Source organism: Montipora capricornis, chromosome 11 (genome assembly GCF_036669925.1).
Source record: "Montipora capricornis isolate CH-2021 chromosome 11, ASM3666992v2, whole genome shotgun sequence".
Lineage (NCBI taxonomy): Eukaryota > Metazoa > Cnidaria > Anthozoa > Scleractinia > Acroporidae > Montipora > Montipora capricornis.
In genome coordinates this window covers 13347209-13356705 of record NC_090893.1, presented here as the reverse complement: position 1 = coordinate 13356705, position 9497 = coordinate 13347209, and the positions used below count along the sequence as shown (strand labels likewise).

General features: G+C 40.2%; 1 long non-coding RNA gene across 1 annotated transcript in view; it reads left to right on the top strand.

Moving 5' to 3' along the window:
• Window positions 1-5276: 5276 nt before the first annotated feature.
• The window catches only part of LOC138024192 (uncharacterized), a 5176-nt gene continuing 955 nt past the window's right edge, over window positions 5277-9497 (top strand). Inside the window, exons 1-2 of the long non-coding RNA XR_011126920.1 lie at window positions 5277-5419; window positions 8442-9497. The exon at window positions 8442-9497 is cut by the window's right edge and continues 955 nt beyond it. This is a non-coding gene — a long non-coding RNA (uncharacterized lncRNA). The remainder of the gene's footprint in view (window positions 5420-8441) is intronic.

Below are 9497 nucleotides of genomic sequence, written 5' to 3'. Positions count from 1 at the left end.
TTGTTTCCAAACTCCCTGCAGTATTTCCATCGCCAAAACTCAACAGATCATTCTGTGTCTACCACATTTCCTGTTACTGAATGAACATTCAAGTAAACCGGACGAGATCTAACCTCTCCCCTGCCATGTTAAATATGAAAATAAGGCCGCGCGCGGTTGTGGGATACGGCGTTAAAATTTTTCTCCCCAGTCCTCCGAATTACGTCACCAGATCACCTGGAAAGAAATGGCAGCTTGGGACAAACAGCTTCAAAGAACAAACTTCAAGGGCAACAAGAGCAATCACTTTGCCGGTGGATACCGTCGTGATACTTGCGAGAAGCCCATTTTGTACATGAAAGGTTGTCCAGACGAGGGTAATAATGTGAAGGCTAGAGAAAACACCGACACGAAAGGAAAACGAAAGCAACATTCAAAGCCAGATTCCAAGCAATTCCGTGATAGCTATCTGAAGAAAGAGTCGGATTTAAGTGTTTCGTCCTCGCGCAATTCCGAGTTAAGTTTTCCACTTTCAGTCGAGAATGATTTCACAATCTTTAATTTTATTTTCAGCTGTGTCATAGTCCCTCTAAGGGACTATGGTTGTGTAATGCTTTTCATTAGCATTAGATCGGTTTGAAGAAGGGAATAGTTTCTGATCATTTTTGATTTTCGTTTCAAAAACTGTACGTGAAGACATTCGCTTTTCGACAGTTTCAGTTGAAGATTTTCATGGCTTTTTGGTCAGCGGGTGAGCGCCCGGGCTCTGGGTACGAGATTGTTTTCATGGCTGTCACATTTCCAGAATAAGCCTTTACAGGTATGTAACTATCCATTGGGATAGTTGATCCACTTGTGATCCACTTGATCACAAGTAGCACCGAATCATACGATTTCACATTGTTGCCCTCGTCTGGATAACTTGACCTTTCACACACAAAATAGGCTTTTCGCAAGTATCACAACGGTCTCCAACGGCGAAATTTTAATGCTCTTGGTGAACTTGAAGTTTGTTCTTTAAAGCTATTTCTCTCAAGCTATCATTTCAAGTCGTTTACATCCAAAAAAGCTTAAAAGCTTTGATTAAAACTTCAAGACATTACTGGTTTGATTTGTTGCTCTGAATATCGACGGTCATTGTCGTATCCATGCACTGCACACCCATGACTACTTCATATAAAACTCGAACGATTTCCCTGGCGATCCCAGCAGTCTCAACCTCGTTCCCAGGGCTTTTCTCCGCCGAGGAGAGCGCCCATCCTCTCCTCGGCGGAGAAAAGACCTGGGAACGAGGTTGCAGCAGTCTTTGCAAATGCGGGAAACAAAGGGGCCTGGGGACCAGCAACTCATATGCCCCAGTTGAGCGCTGTCCGCCAGATGAATCACTATCCAGTGGGTATATAGTAGCGAAATCAATTGCGCTGCCCAATGGATAGTGATTTATCCGGTGGAAAGCGTTATCCACCTTTTGAACAACTGGAGCCTGTTGTCAATAAAAGGCAACCCCCTATTATTTTTCATCTCTCGAGTTTACTTTTAATTTGTTCCGGATATATCTGCTACCATGCAGGAGCCCATGACTAGGAGCCTCCCAATGCATTATATCCTTGAGTCAACCTTTGCGCGTATCTTTCTATTTTTAGAACTAATCCTTCAGCAGGAAACTCACATTTACAACAATTTACATCAATTTGCACAATTTGCATACATTGTTTTTGCTATTTTTGTCTTTGTTCCACAATAACTTTATTCTGATTGGCCATTCTGAACAGTGTGTGCAAAGCCGAAGAACTCATGGCGTTCTAAAAATAGAAAGATACGAGCAAAGATTGAATCATAGGGCTTTTATGGGAGAGGCAAGCTCCTACTCTTGGGATCCTGCTGCTACATGTTCCAGCACTCGTCAAAGTTTGACCTATGGCTATTTTTGCTTAGGTGGTATCAATGCCAAGCCGGCCGCTTCTGTTGGAGAGAACGGGACAGTCACAACATATTAGGAAAATGCAGATAAGGAAAAAGACATTTCGACCGTACAGCATATAATAGTCGATTTTAAAATTTCTGACAGGTCTGACATGACCGCGGGAAGTTGGAAACCTTGTTACTTTTACATTTTTCTTGAACTCAATAATGTTGATTTCATTTTAGGAAATCCTAACTTTAATTTTATATTGTATGATAATTAACAACTATTCACCGAAGTGGAAGTAAATCGCCCGTTAAATTTCGGGACTTTCGAGAAACGGAAAACTTTTTGGGCCCGGAAAGCCATTTGTGAAACTGCCAACCGCTAGTTTTGGAAAGCCGATCTTTTAATATGTTTTTAAGGTAGCAAAAAGAAATAGAACTGTGTAGTTTGACGACTTGAATCCTCTCCGTTCTTGAGATACAAAGGGAATTGGGACACCCGAAAATGGCCCGTAAAGTTTCGGGACTTTCGAGAAACGGACCCCTGGCCCGAGTTTTTCAAAGGGTGGATAGCACTATCCACTGGATAACTGAAATGATTTAGAGTTTAGACTAAACCCGATTTATCTGATGGATAGCGTTAAATGCATCTTTTGAACAGTGAAGCCTGTTGTGTCATTGATTGTGTTTCATTGGCCCTAAAAAGCCTCTATGGAGGGGGGGAGGTGGTCAAATAAGCCGCTTGTATGCAAGTATAACTGCAGGTAACTTCGGGTTTTCAGGATAATTCCCTTCTCATAGATTTCTTTTTAGTACAAAGGGTTAACCCGGTGTGAAAAACGAATTTAACTTGGCTAGAACGGATGTAGCCTGAGAACTGAATCAAAAGCGTGTCATGCTAATACTACCTGTAGCACATTAGCTCCTGGCAATACGACTTGAACTGAGACATCGAATGAGTTTAAGTAAAGTAAGTTCTCTCTGTAAACCTCTAAAAAAACGTTTTTGTTTGACCATTTTTTGACAAGAAGGTCATTTTTGATCAAATTTCAATCTTTGTTCATTTCCTTCAGAATCTTCCACAGGCACAGGAAGAGGCGAGGTCAACAAGGAAGAAGAAGACAAAAGAAACCTTCAATGCACTATTTTTGGGAGCTCTAGAGAGCTTGGTATATATATTAAGACGTAGATATTTAGGTCCTGTGGGTGCGAAACCCACTTGTGGCTCAATATTTCTAATGCAGTCTTAGCTAATTTTTAAAGCTAATGTATCAATTCCAAGAGAAAATGAGGGGACAGAGAGGGAGGCTCAGGGCGTTGGCCGGGATATGTTATGTCCACGAAAGTTATTTTTAGAGGAACGGAAGTCTGTCTTCCGAGACGTCCGCATGCAGTCTTGCCTCGCTCTCAGGTTCTTAGTGAAAAGAGAAAATGACGGCGCACGTGGAAGGATGATGAATATTTATTTTCTTTCAAACATCGGACCGAGGTTGGCCTGCATGTGGACGTCTCGGAAGACTTCTGCTCGTCTAAAAATAACTTTCGTGGACATGACATATCCAAATGGCTGGACCGGGAGCCTCCCTCTCTGTCCCCTCATTTTCTCTTGATCAATTCTCAAAGCGCTCATCCTCCCTCGGGCAAGCCCCCGGGCATTTGACTTTTACCAAGGAAATGGTCGAATGCCCCCCTATGTTGACAGTCTACACCGTCAAATGCCCTACCGGTTAGGGACAACCTCCCTAAGAGGTTAAGTTAGGGCCACACAAAGTGTCAAATTCCCCACCCTCCGTTAAAAAAATCTCGAGGTAGCGACCGCTGACCAACGTTTTTGTCGAAAGTCAAATGCTCGTCCGTACGGAAAGCACAAGATAACATCGACCTAAACCTGGTGAGCCATATATGCCGCTCACAAAGTGGAACTTTTAATAATTAACTCTCTTTTTTTTTTCTTTAATTTTCTTTATACCCGTTACAGGATCCGTTCCGACAGTGGGAAGAGCGCCGGAAATTTGTTAGCTGCAAGTTGGGAAACTGAAAATATTCCGTAATAAAATACTGCTAAAATCCATTACGTGTTGAACAGCTTGTTAGTAAAATAAACCGGAAAGGTCTATTGACCGTTTTATGACTGAAATAATCCTCGCTGCGATCGATCAGAAGCGAGAGAGCGAGGAGCGAGCGAAAACGAAGTGATCATCTTTCAATACTCCGCTGACATATCGATGGCTCACCAGGTTTAGGTCGATGTTATCTAGTGCTTTCCTCGCCCGTACGGGGTTCGTTTCGTGCCAAATTCTCACTATGCGGAGCTATCCTCTTGTCAAATATCCGGAGTATACCCCGGGGGAAGGGATGGGCGCACTTGGAATTGACTAGTACATAGATGTCTTTAGTCACAAGGCTTCTCACTCAGTAATTTCCTCACCTCAAGTATCGAACCTTAATAAAGTTGAAAATAGTTTGAACTCGGGATTGATTGCCCTTCTTGGCAGCCGTCACGCACAGCAACCGTTGTGTGACATCCCAAATAGCTTTATCTAGTGCTTCGATCAACCTGTGGTTGGTGACTTGCTGTTTGATAACTTGAGCGAAAATCATCTTTAAGCGGTCAAGTTAAGTTATATTGTCGTTAGTGGATAGTGTGAATAATCAGATGTTTGAGCTGATTAGTGAGCAGAAATTAAATGTTACTGGCTGGCGGTCAGGTAAGCCATGCCGGATGCTATTGGCTGAGAAAACTGTGACGTGTGATTGTCGCATGTTGACCGTCTTCTTTGGTTGATCTCTCGTGAAATGAGTCCGTTTGTGTCAATGTTTGTTCAGGCGTCGTCGATCAGTCGTTTGAACACTAACACACGCTGACCTAAAGAATCGCGGTCTCCAGACGAGCAGACGAGCAGGTTTCAAAGGTCGAGAAGAAGAGGAAACCTGGAATAGAGTTTGTTTTAAGATCATTCAGAACAAGCCTAAACAAGTGGAGGCTGGTCTTTTTATTTTTCAAAACTGTACTTGAAGAAAAGAAAGTGTTTTTCCAACGCATAAAAAATATATTGTAAGACAGTCTCAACATTTAGATTTAGTTATATACTGGCAATATTTATACGTCCAAGGACCACGCCCATAATAATTGGTGGAAAATATTTATTTCCTTATATAGCATTCATGACAACAAAATCAATGAATATCTCATAATTTAAAAAGCTTTTCATGTCAGTTTAGTCCCTTTGAATAATTTCCAAGTACTTTAAAGTAGGAATCTAACATTGCACAAGATTCAGTGAAAGCCGCTATCGGCTTTCTTCCGTAACGCTGAAAGCTGTCTGAAAAGTGCGGGCTCATGTTCCTTAAGTAATGACATCACACGCAAGTTTGAGATTACTTTCATTCTGAAAAGAATACTACTCCTCAGAGATTTTAAGGGACATTCCTTTTCCTTAAGTTAGTATTATTTTCAACTCTGCGCCCAAGGAATCTAACTCTTAGAAGGACCGAAGTCTCGTATAGGAGAGTGTTTGGAGTGAAATTTAAGGTGAGAACAGTTCAGAAGCTCCTTAATGAATAATTATTTACAACTGTGCCTCTTACCGTGCTTTGCGCGTGCTTTACCAACTTTTAAACGGACAATTCTTGACTTTTCGCACATTTTTTCGACGGAACAGAAAAGTGCATTGCAGTGGGTAAGAAGTAGAGCAAGGGAAGTGTTTTAAATTCTAGCAAGTTGATCGATAAATAACTTTAAACTACACACAATCATTGGAAAGGATATTGGTCTTATGACTGATGCTAACACTGCGACACGCAGAGTCCTGTTATACCTTGCCGGGATCGCTTTTCACATCAATTTACAATTGTTGAATTCTTGTCTTAACTTACTGGACCAATAAATAACCGTCATACGAAATCAACTTTGATTATTTTTGCCTTTCTTGTTCATGGTCTGTTGCAAACATATTCGCCCTCAAGGTAAGAAGGAGTGTTCCGCTAATGTTCTAGTTACGTGACGTAATGGAGAGTGGTATCTCTATTGAGACTGTAAGTAGCACGATTAGCTTCCATTTTAAAATCCCTTCTACCTTTCAGTGCTGTTTTTTCAGTGCAAGAAACACACATAAAGAAGAAATGACTTCAGTACTGAGAATTACCCCAAGACTCTTCATCCAAGAGCTTCGGGCGGATACTCGGTGCTCGAATCCCGATTCAACTATACTCCAACGCGTTTTTTTCATGGCAACTGATCTTCTGCATCCTCGTAGTTAATATAAGTTAAGTTGAATTGAAACTTTTTATTCAGTCCCCACGAGCTGCAACCAGCGTATAAATATGTTATTTTATAAGTGATGGATAATCACACGCAATTACGACAACGTCTTACAAGAAAACAAAAGCGGTACTGTGATTCTTGAAGCGTTATGCTTCTTTTATATTTTTATTGATTACTACTTTTTTCCATAAACTTAAATATGAAACATATATATCGTTTAATGCGGTTGTAATCTTTTAATCACGATTCACAAATCATTTCCATGCCATCAAACAATCGAAAGGCAAGAAGGCCAATCTGTTTCGAGTTCCTTTTTTCTCCCTCACTGTATCTGAAAGAAGCAAAACAGGACCACACACAAATTTGAATATCAAAAGAAAGCATCGCTTTAGGGCCGATTTACAGGGTACGATTTTTGTCGCATGCGACAACGGCTTACTACGACAGATCCAGGACCTGACTTACGATTGTTGTGTACGTCAGAAAAAAATGTCGTAGCATTTTAAGATATGTTTTAACGTTGCCACAATCGTAAGTCATGTCGGAGGCCTATCGTGCGCTTGTCGCATGCGACAAAAATCGTACCGTGTAAAACAGCCCTTAGTCTATTCAATAGCCCCTTTACATGACCGTGTCACGTGACTTTGCCAATCATAAAAAGTGGTCGTGGTACAAAATAGATGCCAGAAATGGAAAAAGGGAGATAAATTTAGTGAGAGTGTCAATTTTGAGGCCACTGACGTTTAAGTGCATGATTTTAGAGCGGTTGGAAAGTTAGAAAAATGTAAAAGAATTCTGTGCTGGATGGGGCAAAGCTTGCCATCCGGCAGCTGTTTTCTGGATAAATCTCAGTTAATTTTTCAGGCATTAAATTCACTGTGAAATCTCTCACCTAAATGTCAGTGGACTCAAAATTGACATTTTTACTAATTTCATCACGCTCTTTCCATCTCTGTCATCTATTTTGTACCACGACCATTTTTTTGTGATCGATAAGGTCACGTGACACGGTCATGCAAAGAGCCTATCCTTCTAGTTTGCTTCTAACCCTTCCGCACAACATGGTATTCCGAGTAAACGCTTAAAGAGCGTCTTGTTAAATTACGATCTCTTCACGCTGGCTCTGCGCATCGCGAGGATGCATCAACTTGTCCCTCGGGATGACTAATCGCTTTCTTTCTTCGACCCGCGGTCTACGTTCGCTCTGGTGATAAACGTGCCCTTTTTTTATGAAGTCCCTGAACTGGTTCTCTATAATAATGAGAAAAAAAATTTTCTCAATTTTCTATGTTTTTCTTTTGTTTTCCTTTGTTACTTAATTTTTATGTTTGACCATTTTTAACATTTAAACCAAGCCACGTTTGTCACTTAAAACGTTTATAAAGTTTCATAAAGAATGTGAACTAACTTGAGGATAAATTTCATTCTTTACTGAACAGCGTAAGGGCGATTCCTCAGGGAATTTCTCAATTCGATATCATTTTGAAATAGTTCAGTATAACAAAAATAAAAGGCGTTTTAATGAGGCAACTTGTGTTTATACTAGCTTAAAATTTCGTAGCTAACGGAAAAAAAAAATTTCAGAGGTAGCAAAAATGCTCGGGTCTTATATATCTCGACAGCAGAGCAGATCTGTCTGATATCTCGATCTATGGCACAACAGCTGTTCAAGCCAACAATCATATTTTTTACCCATCAGTTTTTTTTTTCTTTTTCATGTTAACCATGTTTTTTTTTTTCACTCTCAATGTGATGTGGATCCTACAAGGCCATCATATCTTGACACTGAGAAATACATGCTTGCAGAAAAAATCCTGTTGAAAAATTTTTACGATAAAGATTTTTTCGACAGATCGGCTTTCATTCAAATTTTAATAAAAGGAATTTGACGGCAGCTGTTAGAGTTGATTTTAAAGAACCACAAAGAAAACTCGAGATAGTAACGTTTATTTTAAGAGTCTTAAAATAGTCTTTAAACGTGTTTAGGTGACTTTCCACTTTTGAGCGCTTCGTGACTCCAGTGTTTTTTTCGTAGAGGAAGAGAAACACGCCAATTTACCATAATTTTTTGAATATGCTAATTGTATTTTTTTGTTATTTCACGTGGCTGGTAGATATGAAATCCTCATTAATAAATCACTTTCTCCCATCAGTTAAAATATCTTGAATGGCACCTTAAAAGTTAGAAAGTTAAAACGTAAGATTTTTAATTTTAAATCACCTCCAGATGGTATTCGCTTTTTTCGTCGGCAGAAAATGAAATAACAGTCATCATTCTCAATCATTTCAGTTTCAGGACATGGGGAACGAATCTACGAAGGCAAAAGCGTCTAAAGAAAAGAACAAACCTGTTGTTCATCATGTTACCAGATCGCAAGGAAAAACACTGGATAACACGAAAAGCGTTCTACTGTTATACAAGATTTCATGGGAGAATGCAAGCAATATCGTCAGATTTCTCTGCATGGCTCTAAACCAGGCAAAGCCCGCCGGTTGTGTGGCAATAGAAAATGTAAACGTTGTGGATTTATCGGCAAACGACATGCAAAACATCAAGAATCGAATTCTTCAATGGTTGGCGAATCCTAATTGCGTTGTGCTGTTGTGTTTGGGCGGGGATGGTCTTTCTCGAGAGGGATTTGTTGACGAGAACGAAAAATTAAGTTGCAAGATTTTCCCGGTCTGTTTTGGAAGTAATGTCCCTACAGACTGGCCTGAAGCTTACTGCCTTGGTGTAAACGACCCCGAGAAGCTAGAACGACCAAATGAGTTGGAAGGAGATGGGCTTCATACACTAGTGGCGGCTATCCGTGGAGCAGAGCTATCATCTGGATTATACTGAAAAACCTTGACAATAAGGGAGCAAATTACATAGGAAATGGTTTTGCGAAAATAGTGGTGTTTGTTAAATCTATTTGCATGACTGCAGCCAGAGACCGCTTTGAGCAACGCATGCTTATAGGTAAGAAAACTGCATTGAAAGCTTTTTAAACTATTCGTTGAGCGTTATCAATGTTCTAGTTATTTGTTTTAGTGGTGATCCGCTTTTTGTAACATCTGGAATATGTGACGGTGTCGAACTAACAACAGATCTCCGTAAAGTGTGTGAAATTAAGTAACCTGGTAAAAGGAGAGTTCACAAAACCCTTTTTGTACTCTTAATCTCGCTCGTATGGTATATGGGTCAAATGTCATAATTCTTCAGTCCTAAAAACCTCGTCGACCCACTTATGTCCAGAAATGCACCTTATTAGATGCACGCCCAATTTTGACATCCGACATGAAGTGTCTCTTTAAGTCTAAGCAATTGCTACATATTTTCAACAACAAGGTAAGGCTAGGTGTT